Source organism: Rhinoderma darwinii, unplaced genomic scaffold (genome assembly GCF_050947455.1).
Source record: "Rhinoderma darwinii isolate aRhiDar2 unplaced genomic scaffold, aRhiDar2.hap1 Scaffold_3379, whole genome shotgun sequence".
Classification (NCBI taxonomy): Eukaryota; Metazoa; Chordata; class Amphibia; order Anura; family Rhinodermatidae; genus Rhinoderma; species Rhinoderma darwinii.
This window is the reverse complement of record NW_027463423.1, coordinates 104,923-128,501: the sequence shown is the minus strand read 5'-3', so window position 1 is coordinate 128,501 and position 23,579 is coordinate 104,923. Positions and strand designations below refer to the sequence as shown.

General features: G+C 48.7%; 7 non-coding genes and 1 pseudogene across 7 annotated transcripts; all 8 read left to right on the top strand.

The window, feature by feature from the left end:
• Positions 1-1,055: 1,055 nt before the first annotated feature.
• Positions 1,056-1,246, top strand: LOC142704772 (U2 spliceosomal RNA). The gene has a single exon (XR_012868177.1). It is a non-coding gene; the product is annotated as a U2 spliceosomal RNA (small nuclear RNA).
• A 1,128-nt stretch (positions 1,247-2,374) lies between these two features.
• Positions 2,375-2,565, top strand: LOC142704852 (U2 spliceosomal RNA). Its single transcript, XR_012868243.1, has one exon. It is a non-coding gene; the product is annotated as a U2 spliceosomal RNA (small nuclear RNA).
• A 1,118-nt stretch (positions 2,566-3,683) lies between these two features.
• On the top strand, positions 3,684-3,805 carry LOC142704806 (U2 spliceosomal RNA; annotated as a pseudogene).
• A 1,267-nt stretch (positions 3,806-5,072) lies between these two features.
• Positions 5,073-5,263, top strand: LOC142704832 (U2 spliceosomal RNA). Its single transcript, XR_012868226.1, has one exon. It is a non-coding gene; the product is annotated as a U2 spliceosomal RNA (small nuclear RNA).
• Positions 5,264-6,529: 1,266 nt separating this feature from the next.
• On the top strand, positions 6,530-6,720 carry LOC142704787 (U2 spliceosomal RNA). The gene has a single exon (XR_012868191.1). It is a non-coding gene; the product is annotated as a U2 spliceosomal RNA (small nuclear RNA).
• A 6,009-nt stretch (positions 6,721-12,729) lies between these two features.
• Positions 12,730-12,920, top strand: LOC142704831 (U2 spliceosomal RNA). Its single transcript, XR_012868225.1, has one exon. It is a non-coding gene; the product is annotated as a U2 spliceosomal RNA (small nuclear RNA).
• A 1,257-nt stretch (positions 12,921-14,177) lies between these two features.
• On the top strand, positions 14,178-14,368 carry LOC142704798 (U2 spliceosomal RNA). Its single transcript, XR_012868201.1, has one exon. It is a non-coding gene; the product is annotated as a U2 spliceosomal RNA (small nuclear RNA).
• Positions 14,369-22,483: 8,115 nt separating this feature from the next.
• LOC142704830 (U2 spliceosomal RNA) lies at positions 22,484-22,674 on the top strand. The gene has a single exon (XR_012868224.1). It is a non-coding gene; the product is annotated as a U2 spliceosomal RNA (small nuclear RNA).
• The last annotated feature ends 905 nt before the right edge of the window (positions 22,675-23,579 follow it).

Here is a 23,579-nt window from a genome sequence, read left to right as displayed (position 1 = left end):
TGTGGCCTCCTGGAGGCAACTAGCTGTGCAAAAAAAAGACAGCCTGGGGGCCGGCTGTTGCAGTGTTGCCCTCTCAGGCAACACTGAGTGACTGACTGAGCCGCACCGTCTTATATAAAGTTCAGACGGAACTTTGCACGTGTCATAGTGGAGACCTCAGGAGCCAGAGCCAGCTTTCTGACATCATAATGGGGCCTGAGGAAGACACTAGTTCAGTGTTGAAACGCGTAGCCACCTATTGTTCAATAAATAATTATTATTATTATATATCTTCTATCTTTCATTGACTTTCCACCACAACCACGCAGCAGCGCCCTATAGGATCCTCCTTTTTTTTCCTTCATATGCTTCAATTAGCGGTGACCATTCGTTTTCACCGGTTTTGGATCCTGGCAGCAGCACAGTGGAGTTATTTATTGCCTTTACCAACTACTACGTGGTGAGCACATTAACTACGTTTTACATTTATTTTTAGTCTGATTGACCTGCACTATGTGGCGCCGTGCCTTTTGCTTCTTTATTTTCTTGTGGCCTCCTGGAGGCAACTAGCTGTGCAAAAAAAAGACAGCCTGGGGGCCGGCTGTTGCAGTGTTGCCCTCTCAGGCAACACTGAGTGACTGACTGAGCCGCACCGTCTTATATAAAGTTCAGACGGAACTTTGCACGTGTCATAGTGGAGACCTCAGGAGCCAGAGCCAGCTTTCTGACATCATAATGGGGCCTCAGAGATAAAAGCCTGGGCCCAGGCAGTGTTGGTCAGTGCTGCTCAGCAGGCAGCACTGGACTGGATTAAAGCTGATACAAGGTGTGAAAGGAGAAGGGGTGGCAGTGGGCATGCACTTACTGCTGCTGCTGCTGCTGCTGCTGCCAGTGTTTGCACGGCAGGAGGGCATTTGGGCGTTGCTTCCTCTCCGGCCTTTATTCACCTCCCGCGTAGCTGTGAGTGTGTGTGAGCCTGCAGGGCCCCATGGAATTGCCTAGGAGTAGGCTGAATCGCTGCAAGGGGTGAACAGCAGTATTGGGCAGGCTCGGTCAACGCGCGGCACGTTCGGGTTATCGCTTCTCAGCCTTTTGGCTAAGATCAAGTGTAGTATCTGTTCTTATCAGTTTAATATCTGATACGTCCCCTATCTGGGGACCATATATTAAATGGATTTTTAGAACAGGGAGATGGAAATAGAGCTTGCTCTGTCCACTCCACGCATTGACCTGGTATTGCAGTATTTCCAGGACCGGTGCACCCTTTCCTTATGTGTTTACTAAAATCAGATTCCAAAAGTGCTTTTTGTGTTTGCCATTGTTTTTGTCTTTCGGATGGGATCTCCCCTTTTAATCCCATTATTTCAACACCTGTTGGACAATGCATTTGTACAGTCATGTGTGATAATGAGCTAATTTATTAAATGCAATTAATTAATACATTGCCACCTCTTGTTTTGTGTCGTCTGTGTTTCTGTGTTTCCGGCATTTCACATTGGAACAGCTCATTCACCTTCCTTGTCTTCTCTGCGCCCTCCCTCCTAGGTAGGTTAAAGAGCTGCACCTGAGCCAGCCACTGATTGATGCAGCACCATAGTCAAATAGTGGAGTGGAGTAGGGGAACAGCAAACAGCCATTAAAGCAGCCAGCCCGCCCGCTTGCCCGCCCGTCACAATGGACCTACCTGTGTACACTAGATGGATGTGATGGAATGTACTGTGGTCCCTACATTTCAAGAAGAAGTAAGAATTGCAGTTGCAACAAACCCTTGCTTGCCTACAAAGAGAGCAGCAATTTGGATTTGTTACTATGTTACCTGGAAGAATAACAAACTGTGCAAGGATGGAGGTTGTAGGAGCAAGGAGAACAAGTTGTCTGTAAAGTTGGTGGATGCCTATTTTCCATTTTGCAGTCCCTTGTCTCCCTCTTGTGGCCTCCTGGAGGCAACTAGCTGTGCAAAAAAAAGACAGCCTGGGGGCCGGCTGTTGCAGTGTTGCCCTCTCAGGCAACACTGAGTGACTGACTGAGCCGCACCGTCTTATATAAAGTTCAGACGGAACTTTGCACGTGTCATAGTGGAGACCTCAGGAGCCAGAGCCAGCTTTCTGACATCATAATGGGGCCTCAGAGATAAAAGCCTGGGCCCAGGCAGTGTTGGTCAGTGCTGCTCAGCAGGCAGCACTGGACTGGATTAAAGCTGATACAAGGTGTGAAAGGAGAAGGGGTGGCAGTGGGCATGCACTTACTGCTGCTGCTGCTGCTGCTGCTGCCAGTGTTTGCACGGCAGGAGGGCATTTGGGCGTTGCCAGGAAGGCGTTTTTATGTCGATTCCTCCTCTTTCAGCACTGCATTGTGGTGCAAGCAAAAGAAGCAAAACGCGCGACACGTTCGGGTTATCGCTTCTCGGCCTTTTGGCTAAGATCAAGTGTAGTATCTGTTCTTATCAGTTTAATATCTGATACGTCCCCTATCTGGGGACCATATATTAAATGGATTTTTAGAACAGGGAGATGGAAATAGAGCTTGCTCTGTCCACTCCACGCATTGACCTGGTATTGCAGTATTTCCAGGACCGATGCACCCTTTCCTTATGTGTTTACTAAAATCAGATTCCAAAAGTGCTTTTTGTGTTTGCCATTGTTTTTGTCTTTCGGATGGGATCTCCCCTTTTAATCCCATTATTTCAACACCTGTTGGACAATGCATTTGTACAGTCATGTGTGATAATGAGCTAATTTATTAAATGCAATTAATTAATACATTGCCACCTCTTGTTTTGTGTCGTCTGTGTTTCTGTGTTTCCGGCATTTCACATTGGAACAGCTCATTCACCTTCCTTGTCTTCTCTCCGCCCTCCCTCCTAGGTAGGTTAAGGAGCTGCACCTGAGCCAGCCACTGATTGATGCAGCACCATAGTCAAATAGTGGAGTGAAGTAGGGGAACAGCAAACAGCCATTAAAGCAGCCAGCCCGCCCGCCCGCCCGTCACAATGGACCTACCTGTGTACACTAGATGGATGTGATGGAATGTACTGTGGTCCCTACATTTCAAGAAGAAGTAAGAATTGCAGTTGCAACAAACCCTTGCTTGCCTACAAAGAGAGCAGCAATTTGGATTTGTTACTATGTTACCTGGAAGAATAACAAACTGTGCAAGGATGGAGGTTGTAGGAGCAAGGAGAACAAGTTGTCTGTAAAGTTGGTGGATGCCTATTTTCCATTTTGCAGTCCCTTGTCTCCCTCTTGTGGCCTCCTGGAGGCAACTAGCTGTGCAAAAAAAAGACAGCCTGGGGGCCGGCTGTTGCAGTGTTGCCCTCTCAGGCAACACTGAGTGACTGACTGAGCCGCACCGTCTTATATAAAGTTCAGACGGAACTTTGCACGTGTCATAGTGGAGACCTCAGGAGCCAGAGCCAGCTTTCTGACATCATAATGGGGCCTCAGAGATAAAAGCCTGGGCCCAGGCAGTGTTGGTCAGTGCTGCTCAGCAGGCAGCACTGGACTGGATTAAAGCTGATACAAGGTGTGAAAGGAGAAGGGGTGGCAGTGGGCATGCACTTACTGCTGCTGCTGCTGCTGCCAGTGTTTGCACGGCAGGAGGGCATTTGGGCGTTGCCAGGAAGGCGTTTTTATGTCGATTCCTCCTCTTTCAGCACTGCATTGTGGTGCAAGCAAAAGAAGCAAAACGCGCGACACGTTCGGGTTATCGCTTCTCGGCCTTTTGGCTAAGATCAAGTGTAGTATCTGTTCTTAGGAAATAGAGCTTGCTCTGTCCACTCCACGCATTGACCTGGTATTGCAGTATTTCCAGGACCGGTGCACCCTTTCCTTATGTGTTTACTAAAATCAGATTCCAAAAGTGCTTTTTGTGTTTGCCATTGTTTTTGTCTTTCGGATGGGATCTCCCCTTTTAATCCCATTATTTCAACACCTGTTGGACAATGCATTTGTACAGTCATGTGTGATAATGAGCTAATTTATTAAATGCTATTAATTAATACATTGCCACCTCTTGTTTTGTGTCGTCTGTGTTTCTGTGTTTCCGGCATTTCACATTGGAACAGCTCATTCACCTTCCTTGTCTTCTCTCCGCCCTCCCTCCTAGGTAGGTTAAAGAGCTGCACCTGAGCCAGCCACTGATTGATGCAGCACCATAGTCAAATAGTGGAGTGGAGTAGGGGAACAGCAAACAGCCATTAAAGCAGCCAGCCCGCCCGCCCGCCCGCCCGTCACAATGGACCTACCTGTGTACACTAGATGGATGTGATGGAATGTACTGTGGTCCCTACATTTCAAGAAGAAGTAAGAATTGCAGTTGCAACAAACCCTTGCTTGCCTACAAAGAGAGCAGCAATTTGGATTTGTTACTATGTTACGTGGAAGAATAACAAACTGTGCAAGGATGGAGGTTGTAGGAGCAAGGAGAACAAGTTGTCTGTAAAGTTGGTGGATGCCTATTTTCCATTTTGCAGTCCCTTGTCTCCCTCTTGTGGCCTCCTGGAGGCAACTAGCTGTGCAAAAAAAAGACAGCCTGGGGGCCGGCTGTTGCAGTGTTGCCCTCTCAGGCAACACTGAGTGACTGACTGAGCCGCACCGTCTTATATAAAGTTCAGACGGAACTTTGCACGTGTCATAGTGGAGACCTCAGGAGCCAGAGCCAGCTTTCTGACATCATAATGGGGCCTCAGAGATAAAAGCCTGGGCCCAGGCAGTGTTGGTCAGTGCTGCTCAGCAGGCAGCACTGGACTGGATTAAAGCTGATACAAGGTGTGAAAGGAGAAGGGGTGGCAGTGGGCATGCACTTACTGCTGCTGCTGCTGCTGCCAGTGTTTGCACGGCAGGAGGGCATTTGGGCGTTGCCAGGAAGGCGTTTTTATGTCGATTCCTCCTCTTTCAGCACTGCATTGTGGTGCAAGCAAAAGAAGCAAATCCTGTCTTGCTTCCTCTCCGGCCTTTATTCACCTCCCGCTTAGTAGCTGTGAGTGTGTGTGAGCCTGCAGGGCCCCATGGAATTGCCTAGGAGTAGGCTGAATCGCTGCAAGGGGTGAACAGCAGTATTGGGCAGGCTCGGTCAACGCGCGGCCCGTTCGGGTTATCGCTTCTCGGCCTTTTGGCTAAGATCAAGTGTAGTATCTGTTCTTATCAGTTTAATATCTGATACGTCCCCTATCTGGGGACCATATATTAAATGGATTTTTAGAACAGGGAGATGGAAATAGAGCTTGCTCTGTCCACTCCACGCATTGACCTGGTATTGCAGTATTTCCAGGACCGGTGCACCCTTTCCTTATGTGTTTACTAAAATCAGATTCCAAAAGTGCTTTTTGTGTTTGCCATTCTTTTTGTCTTTCGGATGGGATCTCCCCTTTTAATCCCATTATTTCAACACCTGTTGGACAATGCATTTGTACAGTCATGTGTGATAATGAGCTAATTTATTAAATGCAATTAATTAATACATTGCCACCTCTTGTTTTGTGTCGTCTGTGTTTCTGTGTTTCCGGCATTTCACATTGGAACAGCTCATTCACCTTCCTTGTCTTCTCTCCGCCCTCCCTCCTAGGTAGGTTAAAGAGCTGCACCTGAGCCAGCCACTGATTGATGCAGCACCATAGTCAAATAGTGGAGTGGAGTAGGGGAACAGGAAACAGCCATTAAAGCAGCCAGCCCGCCCGCCCGCCCGTCACAATGGACCTACCTGTGTACACTAGATGGATGTGATGGAATGTACTGTGGTCCCTACATTTCAAGAAGAAGTAAGAATTGCAGTTGCAACAAACCCTTGCTTGCCTACAAAGAGAGCAGCAATTTGGATTTGTTACTATGTTACCTGGAAGAATAACAAACTGTGCAAGGATGGAGGTTGTAGGAGCAAGGAGAACAAGTTGTCTGTAAAGTTGGTGGATGCCTATTTTCCATTTTGCAGTCCCTTGTCTCCCTCTTGTGGCCTCCTGGAGGCAACTAGCTGTGCAAAAAAAAGACAGCCTGGGGGCCGGCTGTTGCAGTGTTGCCCTCTCAGGCAACACTGAGTGACTGACTGAGCCGCACCGTCTTATATAAAGTTCAGACGGAACTTTGCACGTGTCATAGTGGAGACCTCAGGAGCCAGAGCCAGCTTTCTGACATCATAATGGGGCCTCAGAGATAAAAGCCTGGGCCCAGGCAGTGTTGGTCAGTGCTGCTCAGCAGGCAGCACTGGACTGGATTAAAGCTGATACAAGGTGTGAAAGGAGAAGGGGTGGCAGTGGGCATGCACTTACTGCTGCTGCTGCTGCTGCTGCTGCCAGTGTTTGCACGGCAGGAGGGCATTTGGGCGTTGCCAGGAAGGCGTTTTTATGTCGATTCCTCCTCTTTCAGCACTGCATTGTGGTGCAAGCAAAAGAAGCAAATCCTGTCTTGCTTCCTCTCCGGCCTTTATTCACCTCTCGCGTAGCTGTGAGTGTGTGTGAGCCTGCAGGGCCCCATGGAATTGCCTAGGAGTAGGCTGAATCGCTGTAAGGGGTGAACAGCAGTATTGGGCAGGCTCGGTCAGCGCGCGGCCCGTTCGGGTTATCGCTTCTCGGCCTTTTGGCTAAGATCAAGTGTAGTATCTGTCCTTATCAGTTTAATATCTGATACGTCCCCTATCTGGGGACCATATATTAAATGGATTTTTAGAACAGGGAGATGGAAATAGAGCTTGCTCTGTCCACTCCACGCATTGACCTGGTATTGCAGTATTTCCAGGACCGGTGCACCCTTTCCTTATGTGTTTACTAAAATCAGATTCCAAAAGTGCTTTTTGTGTTTGCCATTGTTTTTGTCTTTCGGATGGGATCTCCCCTTTTAATCCCATTATTTCAACACCTGTTGGACAATGCATTTGTACAGTCATGTGTGATAATGAGCTAATTTATTAAATGCAATTAATTAATACATTGCCACCTCTTGTTTTGTGTCGTCTGTGTTTCTGTGTTTCCGGCATTTCACATTGGAACAGCTCATTCACCTTCCTTGTCTTCTCTCCGCCCTCCCTCCTAGGTAGGTTAAGGAGCTGCACCTGAGCCAGCCACTGATTGATGCAGCACCATAGTCAAATAGTGGAGTGAAGTAGGGGAACAGCAAACAGCCATTAAAGCAGCCAGCCCGCCCGCCCGCCCGTCACAATGGACCTACCTGTGTACACTAGATGGATGTGATGGAATGTACTGTGGTCCCTACATTTCAAGAAGAAGTAAGAATTGCAGTTGCAACAAACCCTTGCTTGCCTACAAAGAGAGCAGCAATTTGGATTTGTTACTATGTTACCTGGAAGAATAACAAACTGTGCAAGGATGGAGGTTGTAGGAGCAAGGAGAACAAGTTGTCTGTAAAGTTGGTGGATGCCTATTTTCCATTTTGCAGTCCCTTGTCTCCCTCTTGTGGCCTCCTGGAGGCAACTAGCTGTGCAAAAAAAAGACAGCCTGGGGGCCGGCTGTTGCAGTGTTGCCCTCTCAGGCAACACTGAGTGACTGACTGAGCCGCACCGTCTTATATAAAGTTCAGACGGAACTTTGCACGTGTCATAGTGGAGACCTCAGGAGCCAGAGCCAGCTTTCTGACATCATAATGGGGCCTCAGAGATAAAAGCCTGGGCCCAGGCAGTGTTGGTCAGTGCTGCTCAGCAGGCAGCACTGGACTGGATTAACCCCTTCCCGCTCCTTGACGTACTATTACGTCATGGCAGCTGTATCGTTCGCGCTCCATGCCGTAATAGTACGTCTCGGGAGTAACGGCCGTTTCGGCCGTCCTCCCGACACATACAGGAGCTGTGACAGCTGCTGTCTCGTACAGCAGCTGTCACAGCTCCTACAGCGGGGACCGATCGCTGTGTCCCCGCTGATTAACCCCTTAAAAGCCGCGTTCTATAGAGATCGCGGCTTTTTAGGGGTTAATCCGCCATCGCCGGCCTGCTACGCGATAGCGGCCGGCGATGGTGACTATGGCAACCGGACACCAAACAATGGCGTCCGGCTATGCCATAGACGGAAGCCTAGTGGGTCCTGACAACGTCAGGACCCACTATGCTTGCTGTCAGTGAGTAGCTGACAGTTCTAATACACTGCACTACGCATGTAGTGCAGTGTATTAGAATAGCGATCAGGGCCTCCTGCCCTCATGTCCCCTAGTGGGACAAAGTAATAAAGTAAAAAAAAAGTTAAAAAAAGATGTGTAAAAATAAGAAAATAAAAGTTTTAAAAGTAATAAAAGTAAAAGTCCCACTTTTTCCCTTATCAGGCCTTTATTATTAATAAAAATATATAAACAAACAAATAAACTATACATAATTGGTATCGCCGCGTCCGTAACGGCCTGAACTACAAAATTATTTTGTTATTTATCCCGCACGGTGAACGCCGTAAAAAAAAATATTAATAAACCGTACCACAATCACAATTGTTTGGTCACTTCACCTCCCAAAAAATGGAATAAAAAGAGATCAAAAAGTCGCATGTACCTAAAAATGGTACTGATGGAAAATACAGTTCGTTACGCAAAAAATAAGTCCTCGCACGGCTTTATTGATTGAAAAATAAAAACGTTCTGGCTCTTAGAATAAGGTAACACAAAAAGTGAATGATTGTTTACAAAACGTATTTTATTGTGCAAACGCCATAAGACATAAAAAAAAACTATAAACATCTGGTATCGCCGTGATCGTATCGCCCCGCAGAATAAAGTTAATATATCATTTATAGCGCACGGTGAACGCTGTAAAAAAAAAAGTATACAAAAACAATAGTAGAATTGCTGTTTATTAGTCACCACGCCACCTAAAAATGGAATAAAAACTGATCAAAAAGCCGCATGCACCCCATGAAAACTACAATGGATTCCTCAAGGGGTCTAGTTTCCAAATTGGGGTCACTTTTGGGGGGTTTCCAATGTTTTGGCACCACAAGACCTCTTCAAACCGGACATGGTGCCTAATAAAAAAGAGGGCTCAAAATCCGCTAGGTGCTCCTTTGCTTCGGAGGCCGGTGCTTCAGTCCATTACCGCCCGAGGGCAACATGTGGGATATTTCTCTAAACTGCAGAATCTGGGCAATAAGTATTGAGTTGCGTTTCTCTGATAAATCCTTTTGTGTTATAAAAAAAATGGTATAAAAAGAGTAAATTTCACCTCTACTATGCTCTAAATTTCTGTGAAACACCTAAAGGGTTCATAAACTTTCTAAATGCTGTTGTGAATACTTTGAGGGGTCTAGTTTCTAAAATGGGGTGTTTGATAGGGGTTTCTAATATATGGTCCCCTCAAAGCAACTTCAGAAACGAACTGGAACCTAAAAAAATAAATAAATGAGGCAATACTTCGCTTCTTACATTATACTGATAATGAGCCGTGCCCACTCCGAGATGACCCCAGTTTTGACCGTTTGTATAAACGGAGACCCCTATTAGACCGTTCCAGTGCCCGGTTTTCCCAAGCATACACCCCCGAGAAGTGTTTTTCTATTGATGAGTCCCTGGTACATTTTAAAGGGAGGGTTCAATTCCGCCAGTACCTGCCAGGTAAGAGGGCAAGGTATGGCGTGAAGATGTATAAGCTGTGCGAGAGTGCATCAGGGTATACCTACAGGTTTAGGATATATGAAGGAAAGGCCACCCCCAAACCAGACTGCATCCTGGACTACAATAGGTACATGGGAGGGATGGACTTGTCAAATCAAGTCCTGAAGCCCTACAGCGCCATGCGGTGTAGTATAAGAAGCTGGCCGGGCACATCATACAGATGGCTTTGTACAATGCGTATGTGCTACGTCGATGTGCAGGCCAGAGGGGAACTTTCCTGGAATTTCAAGATCTAATCTTTAGGGACCAGGAAGGGGGGGCGCATCGTACCAGGGCAACACTTTCCAGGAGAAGGTCCCCAAACCGGTGGAAAGGGAAAGAGTCAAAAGAGGTGCAGAGTCTGCTATAAGAGGGGGATAAGGAAGAACACAATATACCAATGTGACACGTGTCCCGAAAAACCAGGGCTCTGTATAAAAGATTGTTTTAAAATGTATCATACATCCCTTGATTTTTCAATTTACCCTGATGCACTCCGCACAGCTTACCCCCCTCATCTTTCCCTTCTGAGCCCTGCCGTATGCCCAGGCAGCTGATAACAGCCACATGTAGGGTATTGTCGTACCCAGGAGAACCCACATTACAATTTAAGGGGTGTATATCTCCGGTGGCGCATGCTGGGCACACTATATTGGACACTGAAATGGCATATACATATATAAAATTGCAAATCTCACACTGCACCATCTGCTGCGCATTATCTTTTACACAGTACCTGTGGGGTCAAAATGCTCACTACACCTCTAGATGAATGTCTTAAGGGGTGTAGTTTTTAAAATGGGGTCACTTCTCGGGGGTTTCAACTGTACTGGTACCTCAGGGGCTTCTGCACACATGACTTAGCACCAGAAAAGCTCCAGTAGGCCAAATGGTGGTCCTTTCCTTCTGAGCCCTCCCATGGGCCCAAAGGGCAGTTTATCACCACAAATGGGGTATTGCCGCACTAAGGACAAATTGGGCAACAAAATGGGGTATGTTGTTCCTTGTGAAAATAAGAAATTTTGATCAAAAATGACATCTTATTGGAAAAAATATCATTTTTTTTCATTTCACAGCCCAATTCAAATAGGTGCTGTGAAAAAACTGTGCGGTCAAAATGATAACAAAAACCATAAATGAATTCCTTGAGGGGTGTAGTTTCCAAAATGGGGTCACTTCTGGTGGGTTTCCATTGCTTTGATACCTCTGGGGCTCTGCAAATGCAACATGGCACCCGAAAACCAATCCAGCAAAATCTGGACTCCAACAAACACATAGCGCTCCTTTCCGTCTGAGCCCTCCCATGGGCCCAAACGGCAGTTTATCACCACAAATGGGGTATTGCCGCACTAAGGACAAATTGGGCAACAAAATGGGGTATGTTGTTCCCTGTGAAAATAAGAAATTTTGATCAAAAATGACATCTTATTGGAAAAAATATAATTTTTTTCATTTCACAGCCCAATTCAAATAGGTGCTGTGAAAAACCTGTGCGGTCAAAATGATAACAAAAACCATAAATGAATTCCTTGAGGGGTGTAGTTTCCAAAATGGGGTCACTTCTGGTGGGTTTCCATTGCTTTGATACCTCTGGGGCTCTGCAAATGCGACATGGCACCCGAAAACCAATCCAGCAAAATCTGGACTCCAACAAACACATAGCGCTCCTTTCCTTCTGAGCCCTCCCATGGGCCCAAACGGCAGTTTATCACCACAAATGGGGTATTGCCGCACTAAGGACAAATTGGGCAACAAAATGGGGTATGTTGTTCCTTGTGAAAATAAGAAATTTTGATCAAAAATGACATTTTATTGGAAAAAATATCATTTTTTTCATTTCACAGCCCAATTCAAATAGGTGCTGTGAAAAAACTGTGCGGTCAAAATGATAACAAAAACCATAAATGAATTCCTTGAGGGGTGTAATTTCCAAAATGGGGTCACTTCTGGTGGGTTTCCATTGTTTTGATACCTCAACACCTCTTCAAACCTGGCATGCTGCCTAAAATATATTCTAATAAAAAAGAGGCCTCAAAATGCACTAGGTGCTTCTTTGCTTCTAGGGCTTGTGTTTTAGTCCACGAGCGCAGTAGGGCCACATGTGGGACATTTCTAAAAACTGCAGAATCTGGACAATACATATTTAGTAGTGTTTCTCTGGTAAAACCTTCTCTGTTACTAAAAAAAAATTGAATAAAATTGAAATTCAGCTGAAAAAATGAAATTTGCAAATTTAATTTCCACTTTGCTTTAATTCCTGTGAAATGCCTGAAGGGTTAAAAAACTTTCTATATGCTGTTTTGAATACTTTGAGGGGTCTAGTTTTTAAAATGGGGTGTTTTATGGGGGTTTCTAATACATAGGCCCCTCAAATCCACTTCAGAACTGAACTGGCACCTTCAAAAAAAGGCTTTTGAAATTTTCTTAAGAATATGAGAAATTGCTGTTTATGTTCTAAGCCTTGTAACGTCCAAGAAAAATAAAAGAATGTTCAAAAAACGATGCCAATCTAAAGTAGACATATGGGAAATGTGAACTAGTAACTATTTTGGGTGGTATAACCGTCTGTTTTTCAAGCAGATGCATTTAAATTCTGAAAAATGCTATTTTTTGTAAATTTTCTCTAAATTTTGCAATTTCTCACAAATAAAGACTGAATATATCGACCAAATTTTACCACAAACATGAAGCCCAAAGTGTCACGAGAAAACAATCTCAGAATCGCATGGATAGGTTTAAGCATTCCGACGTTATTACCACATAAAGTGAAATATGTCAGATTTGAAAAATGGGCTCTGAGCCTTAAGGCCCAAACTAGGCTGCGTCCTTAAGGGGTTAAAGCTGATACAAGGTGTGAAAGGAGAAGGGGTGGCAGTGGGCATGCACTTACTGCTGCTGCTGCTGCTGCTGCCAGTGTTTGCACGGCAGGAGGGCATTTGGGCGTTGCCAGGAAGGCGTTTTTATGTCGATTCCTCCTCTTTCAGCACTGCATTGTGGTGCAAGCAAAAGAAGCAAATCCTGTCTTGCTTCCTCTCCGGCCTTTATTCACCTCCCGCTTAGTAGCTGTGAGTGTGTGTGTGCCTGCAGGGCCCCATGGAATTGCCTAGGAGTAGGCTGAATCGCTGCAAGGGGTGAACAGCAGTATTGGGCAGGCTCGGTCAACGCGCGGTCCGTTCGGGTTATCGCTTCTCGGCCTTTTGGCTAAGATCAAGTGTAGTATCTGTTCTTATCAGTTTAATATCTGATACGTCCCCTATCTGGGGACCATATATTAAATGGATTTTTAGAACAGGGAGATGGAAATAGAGCTTGCTCTGTCCACTCCACGCATTGACCTGGTATTGCAGTATTTCCAGGACCGGTGCACCCTTTCCTTATGTGTTTACTAAAATCAGATTCCAAAAGTGCTTTTTGTGTTTGCCATTGTTTTTGTCTTTCGGATGGGATCTCCCCTTTTAATCCCATTATTTCAACACCTGTTGGACAATGCATTTGTACAGTCATGTGTGATAATGAGCTAATTTATTAAATGCAATTAATTAATACATTGCCACCTCTTGTTTTGTGTCGTCTGTGTTTCTGTGTTTCCGGCATTTCACATTGGAACAGCTCATTCACCTTCCTTGTCTTCTCTCCGCCCTCCCTCCTAGGTAGGTTAAAGAGCTGCACCTGAGCCAGCCACTGATTGATGCAGCACCATAGTCAAATAGTGGAGTGGAGTAGGGGAACAGCAAACAGCCATTAAAGCAGCCAGCCCGCCCGCCCGTCACAATGGACCTACCTGTGTACACTAGATGGATGTGATGGAATGTACTGTGGTCCCTACATTTCAAGAAGAAGTAAGAATTGCAGTTGCAACAAACCCTTGCTTGCCTACAAAGAGAGCAGCAATTTGGATTTGTTACTATGTTACCTGGAAGAATAACAAACTGTGCAAGGATGGAGGTTGTAGGAGCAAGGAGAACAAGTTGTCTGTAAAGTTGGTGGATGCCTATTTTCCATTTTGCAGTCCCTTGTCTCCCTCTTGTGGCCTCCTGGAGGCAACTAGCTGTGCAAAAAAAACACACAGCCTGGGGCCGGCTGTTGCAGTGTTGCCCTCTCAGGCAACACTGAGTGACTGACTGAGCCGCACCGTCTTATATAAAGTTCAGACGGAACTTTGCACGTGTCATAGTGGAGACCTCAGGAGCCAGAGCCAGCTTTCTGACATCATAATGGGGCCTCAGAGATAAAAGCCTGGGCCCAGGCAGTGTTGGTCAGTGCTGCTCAGCAGGCAGCACTGGACTGGATTAAAGCTGATACAAGGTGTGAAAGGAGAAGGGGTGGCAGTGGGCATGCACTTACTGCTGCTGCTGCTGCCAGTGTTTGCACGGCAGGAGGGCATTTGGGCGTTGCCAGGAAGGCGTTTTTATGTCGATTCCTCCTCTTTCAGCACTGCATTGTGGTGCAAGCAAAAGAAGCAAATCCTGTCTTGCTTCCTCTCCGGCCTTTATTCACCTCCCGCTTAGTAGCTGTGAGTGTGTGTGAGCCTGCAGGGCCCCATGGAATTGCCTAGGAGTAGGCTGAATCGCTGCAAGGGGTGAACAGCAGTATTGGGCAGGCTCGGTCAACGCGCGGCCCGTTCGGGTTATCGCTTCTCGGCCTTTTTGCTAAGATCAAGTGTAGTATATGTTCTTATCAGTTTAATATCTGATACGTCCTCTATCTGGGGACCATATATTAAATGGATTTTTAGAACAGGGAGATGGAAATAGAGCTTGCTCTGTCCACTCCACGCATTGACCTGGTATTGCAGTATTTCCAGGACCGGTGCACCCTTTCCTTATGTGTTTACTAAAATCAGATTCCAAAAGTGCTTTTTGTGTTTGCCATTGTTTTTGTCTTTCGGATGGGATCTCCCCTTTTAATCCCATTATTTCAACACCTGTTGGACAATGCATTTGTACAGTCATGTGTGATAATGAGCTAATTTATTAAATGCAATTAATTAATACATTGCCACCTCTTGTTTTGTGTCGTCTGTGTTTCTGTGTTTCCGGCATTTCACATTGGAACAGCTCATTCACCTTCCTTGTCTTCTCTCCGCCCTCCCTCCTAGGTAGGTTAAAGAGCTGCACCTGAGCCAGCCACTGATTGATGCAGCACCATAGTCAAATACTGGAGTGGAGTAGGGGAACAGCAAACAGCCATTAAAGCGGCCAGCCCGCCCGCCCGCCCGCCCGTCACAATGGACCTACCTGTGTACACTAGATGGATGCGATGGAATGTACTGTGGTCCCTACATTTCAAGAAGAAGTAAGAATTGCAGTTGCAACAAACCCTTGCTTGCCTACAAAGAGAGCAGCAATTTGGATTTGTTACTATGTTACCTGGAAGAATAACAAACTGTGCAAGGATGGAGGTTGTAGGAGCAAGGAGAACAAGTTGTCTGTAAAGTTGGTGGATGCCTATTTTCCATTTTGCAGTCCCTTGTCTCCCTCTTGTGGCCTCCTGGAGGCAACTAGCTGTGCAAAAAAAAGACAGCCTGGGGGCCGGCTGTTGCAGTGTTGCCCTCTCAGGCAACACTGAGTGACTGACTGAGCCGCACCATCTTATATAAAGTTCAGACGGAACTTTGCACGTGTCATAGTGGAGACCTCAGGAGCCAGAGCCAGCTTTGTGACATCATAATGGGGCCTCAGAGATAAAAGCCTGGGCCCAGGCAGTGTTGGTCAGTGCTGCTCAGCAGGCAGCACTGGACTGGATTAAAGCTGATACAAGGTGTGAAAGGAGAAGGGGTGGCAGTGGGCATGCACTTACTGCTGCTGCTGCTGCTGCCAGTGTTTGCACGGCAGGAGGGCATTTGGGCGTTGCCAGGAAGGCGTTTTTATGTCGATTCCTCCTCTTTCAGCACTGCATTGTGGTGCAAGCAAAAGAAGCAAATCCAGAAGAGGCTGGACGCAGCTGCAGGCTTGAGGGAAGCCGGCATGACCGTCCTGGTAGGGAAAGGGTTAATGTTAAGAGGTGAGGGAAAGGTGAAGGAGCTGAAGGAGGGACGGGGAGGAGCTAGGGGGGACGGGGGGGCCGTTACTGCGCTTCCCGCTGTTTCTCGGCATTGAGCCGGAAGCAGCGGGAGGAGTAATACACAAGAAGCAAAGCTCCCCGTTGCCCGGCTTTTTAGTATGGCAGAGGCCCTGATTTTAGAGCGGCTGCGTGCCGCTGCTGTGCACCACGGTCCCGGATGGCTGGAGGAGACCGTGGCTGCATTAACGCGGATCCCGGACGCCGTTTCGCCACGTCGGGCACGGCGTTCGGGGTCTGTTGTAAGGGACAGGCTCCCCTCCCCCGGCCCCCCTACGAGCATGGCTATGGCGGCGGGGGGGGAGTCGGCAACAACCGCTCCTGCGCTGGGCAGGCAGAGAGCGGTAGCAGGGGTGACGGCGATGCAGGCTGTGTCGACCCGTCCCTCTCGGCGGTCCCGACCTTCAGAGCGCCTGAGTCCGGAGGTGGTCCCGCGGACACGGCGTCGCAGAGGGAGCCCGATCCCGGACGCTGCAGGCCAGGCAGCTGGGAGGACCGCCCCTTCCCAGGCCCTGCGTCCTGGCAGGAATCCCAGGCCGCGACGGGGTCCGGCGGTAAGCAGGGAGTCGCAGGCCGGGCTCCCTGTCACCCCTCCCCCATCAGATGGAAGATGTCGAGAGCAAGGTACGGCCGCCCCGCATGGTGATGTTCCGGCCAGGGGGCAGGCTTCGTCAGGATCGTCTAGACGGACGACTAGATCTGCAGCGACGTCGAGGCAACAGGTCCGGTCGGAAGTCTGGGTCCCGGCGGTCGGGCGGCAGGTTGCCGGCCCATCGGTCAGCGCGTCCTCATCCCCTTTCCGAAGAGGTCGTTGGGAGGGACAGTCGTCGGCGAGAGAAGAACTGGAGGAAGGTGAACTGGACGTCTATCGTCGAGGTCAGGATGGTCCGGCTGACGGGAACACAGCGCCTGTGCAGCCCGGTGAGTGTATAACTCCATTATTGTCTTATCCAGCGATTTTTATGTCGGGTGTCGGCGGGGGGGCTGCTAGCATAGCATCGGGGGCCGGTAGTGGCGCGGGCGGACGCGACGGAGCGGGTTTGGCAGATTTAGTGGGTTGCTTACGGGAGCTGGTGGGGCGCCTGGATAGGGCCGCGGCGCCGGTAGTAACGGAAGTGTCCCCTGCGGTAGTTTGGGAAGGCCCCAGGGAAGTGGGATCGTTGCAGGCGCGTCCTGTGGTGGCGGTTAGAGAGGCGGTCGCGGTGTCGGTGCAGACTGAGGCACAGAAGGACGGCGATCGAGTGCGCATGGACGATCGTGCTCGGGGGGAGGTGTATGTTTGTTTTGAGGGTCCGTTGGGGGCGCATTTAAAGCAGGAGGTGCGTGATCGGATCTGGAAAGATGAATATGTTGAAATTTTTTCTCTCTTGCCGCTGGCTAAATTCAATTTGGATAAGAGCAAGCGGGATGAGAGTAAAAAGGACGAGGAGGAACGGCGGCGGTATAGGCTTATCCCGCAGACGTTCGTTAATTGGTCGCAGGCGTTCGCCATATTGGCTAGTGTGATAGGGGAAAAGGCGCCGGAAAATTGTTCGGCGTTATTTTGTTATTTTGATGCTATTGGGGAGGCTCATAGGGCGTATGGGGGTCAGGCGTGGCTGCGATATGATGAGCAATTCCGTCAGCGGAAGGCGGTTCGGCCGGCGATTCGGTGGGACCAGAAGGATATTGCTCTCTGGTTACGGGTTACGGCTCCGGTTAGGCAGCCCTTTCCCGGGAGCGGTGGCCAGGGAGGCCAGACTAGTCAGAGTGGACCAAGCGGCGGGGGAAAGGCGGGGTTTTGCTGGCAATTCAATGAAGGCCAGTGCAAGTTCGGGGCCACGTGCAAGTTCAAGCACGTGTGCTCCGAGTGTAATGGGGCATCACACGGGGCGGCAAAATGTCTGCGGAAAAAGAGGTCCGGGAACCAGCACGGGGCTGGTCAAGGGGGTGTCGCCGGTGAGGGTGGAAAGGATGGCCCCTTATCTAAATGAGTATCCGGATAGGGCGGCAGCTAAGTTGCTTTATGAAGGGTTTAGTGTTGGTTTTGTTATTCCTCCGCCTCCTTATGAGGTTCCGGTTACGCGGAGAAATTTAAAATCGGCTTACTTGCATGCGGAAGTCGTGTCGGAAAAGTTGTTAAAAGAAGTTTCGTTGGGGCGCATGTCGGGGCCATTTGTGGAGTCGCCGGTGAAAGATTTAGTTGTGTCCCCTTTGGGTATTGTCCCTAAACGCGAGCCCGGAAAGTTTCGTTTGATTCAACATTTATCGTATCCCAAAGGTTCGTCGGTAAATGACGGGATTGATCACGAGTTGTGTTCCGTAGTTTATACCTCATTCGATAAGGCGGTGGGGTTAGTGCGGGCTGCGGGTCCGGGGGCGCTGCTAGCAAAAACCGACATCGAGGCGGCGTTCAGGTTGTTGCCGGTGCATCCAGAAAGCCAACGGCTGTTGGGTTGTTTTTGGAATGGGGCCTTTTACGTGGATCGGTGCCTTCCGATGGGGTGTTCTCTTTCTTGTGCATACTTCGAGGCGTTTAGTAGCTTCGTGGAGTGGGTAACAAGGGGAGTATCCGGGGTCGATTCGTTGATCCATTACTTAGATGATTTTTTGTGCGTTGGCCCGGGGGGTTCGCCGGTTTGCGGTAACTTGCTTCATGCCCTGCAGAAGGTGGCGAGGGATTTTGGGATCCCTTTGGCGCCGGAAAAAACGGAGGGCCCGGTAGCGACGATTTGTTTCTTGGGAATCGAAATTGACTCGGTGGCAATGGAGTGTCGGCTCCCGGCGGATAAGTTGGGTGCTTTGAGGCTGGAGGTGCGACGGGCTTGTAGAAGGAAGAAAATGTCGCTGAGGGAGCTTCAGTCGCTGCTGGGGAAGTTGAATTTCGCCTGCCGGATTATGCCGATGGGGAGGGTGTTTGGTAGAAGGTTGGCGGCGGCAACGGCGGGAGTGCGGGCGCCGCATCATTTTGTGAGGCTCAAGGAGGAGCACCGAGCTGATCTTCAGGTTTGGGATGACTTCTTGGGCCAGTACAATGGTCGCTCGCTATGGATGGCCCCAGCGCAGGATACGAGTGATCTGAATATTTTCACGGATGCGGCTGGGGCGGGTGGCTTTGGAGCTTACGGGGGAGGTCCGTGGTGCGCAGGTCAATGGCCGGCTAGCTGGGTGTCCAGTGGATTGACGCGGAATCTGGCCCTGCTCGAGCTGTTTCCCATCGTGGTGGCGGCTACCATTTGGGGGGACAGGCTCAGGGATAAGAAGGTCCGTTTTTACTGCGACAACATGGGGGTGGTGCTTGCCATTAATAACATCACGGCGTCCTCTCCTCCGGTAGTTCAATTGTTGCGACATTTGGTGTTGGTGTGTTTGTCGCTGAACGCGTGGGTGGTGGCGGTGCATGTCCCGGGTGTACGGAATTGTGTTGCTGATGCTCTTTCTCGCTCGCAGTGGGACCGGTTTCGGCAATTGGCCCCGGGAGCGGAACGTCTCGGTTTGGCGTGTCCGGATCATCTATGGGATCTGGTATCGGTCCCGTAGAGCAGCTGTTACAAAGGTCTTTGGCGCGCACGACGTGGAGGGCTTATGCTGCTTGTTGGAGGCAGTGGGAGGAGTGGGTAAGAGAGTTGGGTGATGTTAATACGGATAGAGACAGGTTGGTGGCACTTTTGTATTGGTTAGGGGATGCCTGGGAGGGGGGGTTTTCAGTAGCGAAGGTGAACCGGTTTATATCCGCGGTGGCGTTTGGGCTTAAGTTGCGGGGCTTGCGGGATGTATCGAAGGAATTTCTGGTATCGCAGGCTTTGAAGGGGTTGCGCAGAGGTAGGGTGGAGGCGGATAGTAGAAGGCCGGTGTCGTTTGCTTTGCTGGGCTTGTTGGGCGGTTCATTGGCATCGGTATGTCGTTCTTCAGATGAAATGGATTTGTTTCGGTTAGCTTTCTCGTTGGCGTTCTTCGGAGCATTTAGAATAGGTGAGTTGGTGTCGCCAAGTACTAAACAGGCAGGGGGGCTGAGATCTGGGGAGGTGAGCCTTTTTGCAGATCGGTTGGAGGTATGGTTGCGTAGATCAAAAACTGACCAATTAGGGAAGGGAAAACTGATAGTTTTGTTCGCTCTCCCGGGGTCGGCCATGTGCCCAGTAGAGTGCATGCGGGGTTTTACAAAAAACAGGGGGTCTCCAGATTTGCCTTTGTTACGTCATGTGGACGGGTCGTTCTTGTCCAGGTTTCAGTTTGGAGCTGTTTTTAAAAAATGTTTGACGGCGGTTGGGGTTGCGGCAGGCTCATATTCATCTCATTCCTTCCGGATTGGCGCAGCAACGGAAGCAGGGCGCTGGGGGTTGGATGATGAGGGGGTGAGGCGTATTGGTCGTTGGGAGTCAAAAAGGTTTAAGTCCTATGTCCGCCCCCATATGTTGTAATTTTGTTGTTTATGCTTGCAAATGTTATATGGTGGTGCCTAACTGTGTTTTCCGTTTCAGATTCGCCTCCTTGTCTGGTGTGGTTGATGGGTCATTCGTACGTGCACTGGGGGGCTTTGAGGGCGGACGTCCGCCCGGATGGTCGCCAGTTGCGCATTCCGCGACAGGATGCGGTTGTGCATTGGCTGGGGTTTAGAGGTATGTCATGGAACAGGGTGTTGGCGGAATTCCAGACATATGTGCGGCTTGATAGGGTTCCGGAGGTTTTAGTGTTGCACGTGGGTGGGAATGACTTAGGAGTCCGCCCTTTTCGTGAGTTGGTGCGGGATATCAAACATGATTTGTTGTGTTTGTGGGTATCTTATCCCAAGTTGGTGGTAGTGTGGTCGGACATAGTCCCAAGGAAGCATTGGCGGTTAGCTAGATCGGTGGAGAGAGTCAATAAGGCTCGGATAAAAGTTAACCGGGCGGTGTCCCGTTTTGTGGCAAAGAACGGGGGCATTTGCGTGAGGCATAGGGATTTGGAGTCAGGATTGGGGAATTTCTGGAGGAGTGACGGGGTTCATCTGACCGAGGTTGGCATTGATATTTGGAGCTTGGCTATAGCAGAAGGCATAGAAAGGGCGGTGGTGGTGTGGAGGAACTCACAGGCTTAAGGTGGTCAAGGCCTGTTTCGCGGTGGCGGGGGGAGTCCTTGAGGCCAGTCAGTACAAAATGGTGGGGGGGTCGCATCGGGGGTATGCGTCCCCCAAAAAAGGTACATGGTTGAAGACTTCATCGGGTGTTATCCCTTTGAAGTGGTCTTCTGGTAGAAGGTATGTCACTTGAAGGCTTCATCGGGTGTTATCCCTTTGAAGTGGACTTCTAGTGGTCGGTATATCACTTGAGGGCTTCAACGGGTGTTATCCCCTTGAAGTGGACTTCTAGTGGTTGGAGCCATCTGCAGAGGTGAACGGTGCTTCCGAGCTGGTTTACGGCTGGAGGTAATTAGTGGTTTGCAGATGGCTAATTCGGTGTGTTCTTGAAAGGAACATCTGAAGGGGCTTCAAGGACTTCCTCTGCTCGGGTTAATGTTAACGTTTAATTGTTATTTATGATTCTGACCCATGTTGGGTCATGTGAATTATTAGGAGGAATTCTCTGGTGGATTCCTAACTAGTTATCCGAATGTTTCGGATTTAAATTGTTTTTATAAAACTGTGAAATTAATAAACGGCTGCTGTGGCCATTTCACATCCAACCTCGGTGTCATGTGTCGTTACTAAATGGGGGTTGGGGATAGTATGGTTTAAGGTTAACACACGACTCTACCTAGGCAGGTCAAGAAGAGGCTGGACGCAGCTGCAGGCTTGAGGGAAGCCGACATGACCGTCCTGGTAGGGAAAGGGTTAATGTTAAGAGGTGAGGGAAAGGTGAAGGAGCTGAAGGAGGGACGGGGAGGAGCTAGGGGGGACGGGGGGGCCGTTACTGCGCTTCCCGCTGTTTCTCGGCATTGAGCCGGAAGCAGCGGGAGGAGTAATACACAAGAAGCAAAGCTCCCACCCTCCCACCCTTGTTTTGTTACTCCTTAGGTCTTCTGTACGTCCGTATATGAGCGTTGTGTTTTATTTTGTGTGTTTATTTAACATGTTTTTCTTTTTTCCGGAGTAGGTTCTGTTGTCATGGCAGCTGGCGGGGGGAGTCCTTGAGGCCAGTCAGTACAAAATGGTGGGGGGGTCGCATCGGGGGTATGCGTCCCCCAAAAAAGGTACATGGTTGAAGACTTCATCGGGTGTTATCCCTTTGAAGTGGTCTTCTGGTAGAAGGTATGTCACTTGAAGGCTTCATCGGGTGTTATCCCTTTGAAGTGGACTTCTAGTGGTCGGTATATCACTTGAGGGCTTCAACGGGTGTTATCCCCTTGAAGTGGACTTCTAGTGGTTGGAGCCATCTGCAGAGGTGAACGGTGCTTCCGAGCTGGTTTACGGCTGGAGGTAATTAGTGGTTTGCAGATGGCTAATTCGGTGTGTTCTTGAAAGGAACATCTGAAGGGGCTTCAAGGACTTCCTCTGCTCGGGTTAATGTTAACGTTTAATTGTTATTTATGATTCTGACCCATGTTGGGTCATGTGAATTATTAGGAGGAATTCTCTGGTGGATTCCTAACTAGTTATCCGAATGTTTCGGATTTAAATTGTTTTTATAAAACTGTGAAATTAATAAACGGCTGCTGTGGCCATTTCACATCCAACCTCGGTGTCATGTGTCGTTACTAAATGGGGGTTGGGGATAGTATGGTTTAAGGTTAACACACGACTCTACCTAGGCAGGTCATGTCTTGCTTCCTCTCCGGCCTTTATTCACCTCCCGCTTAGTAGCTGTGAGTGTGTGTGAGCCTGCAGGGCCCCATGGAATTGCCTAGGAGTAGGCTGAATCGCTGCAAGGGGTGAACAGCAGTATTGGGCAGGCTCGGTCAACGCGCGGCCCGTTCGGGTTATCGCTTCTCGGCCTTTTGGCTAAGATCAAGTGTAGTATCTGTTCTTATCAGTTTAATATCTGATACGTCCCCTATCTGGGGACCATATATTAAATGGATTTTTAGAACAGGGAGATGGAAATAGAGCTTGCTCTGTCCACTCCACGCATTGACCTGGTATTGCAGTATTTCCAGGACCGGTGCACCCTTTCCTTATGTGTTTACTAAAATCAGATTCCAAAAGTGCTTTTTGTGTTTGCCATTGTTTTTGTCTTTCGGATGGGATCTCCCCTTTTAATCCCATTATTTCAACACCTGTTGGACAATGCATTTGTACAGTCATGTGTGATAATGAGCTAATTTATTAAATGCAATTAATTAATACATTGCCACCTCTTGTTTTGTGTCGTCTGTGTTTCTGTGTTTCCGGCATTTCACATTGGAACAGCTCATTCACCTTCCTTGTCTTCTCTCCGCCCTCCCTCCTAGGTAGGTTAAAGAGCTGCACCTGAGCCAGCCACTGATTGATGCAGCACCATAGTCAAATAGTGGAGTGGAGTAGGGGAACAGCAAACAGCCATTAAAGCAGCCAGCCCGCCCGCCCGCCCGCCCGTCACAATGGACCTACCTGTGTACACTAGATGGATGTGATGGAATGTACTGTGGTCCCTACATTTCAAGAAGAAGTAAGAATTGCAGTTGCAACAAACCCTTGCTTGCCTACAAAGAGAGCAGCAATTTGGATTTGTTACTATGTTACCTGGAAGAATAACAAACTGTGCAAGGATGGAGGTTGTAGGAGCAAGGAGAACAAGTTGTCTGTAAAGTTGGTGGATGCCTATTTTCCATTTTGCAGTCCCTTGTCTCCCTCTTGTGGCCTCCTGGAGGCAACTAGCTGTGCAAAAAAAAGACAGCCTGGGGGCCGGCTGTTGCAGTGTTGCCCTCTCAGGCAACACTGAGTGACTGACTGAGCCGCACCGTCTTATATAAAGTTCAGACGGAACTTTGCACGTGTCATAGTGGAGACCTCAGGAGCCAGAGCCAGCTTTCTGACATCATAATGGGGCCTCAGAGATAAAAGCCTGGGCCCAGGCAGTGTTGGTCAGTGCTGCTCAG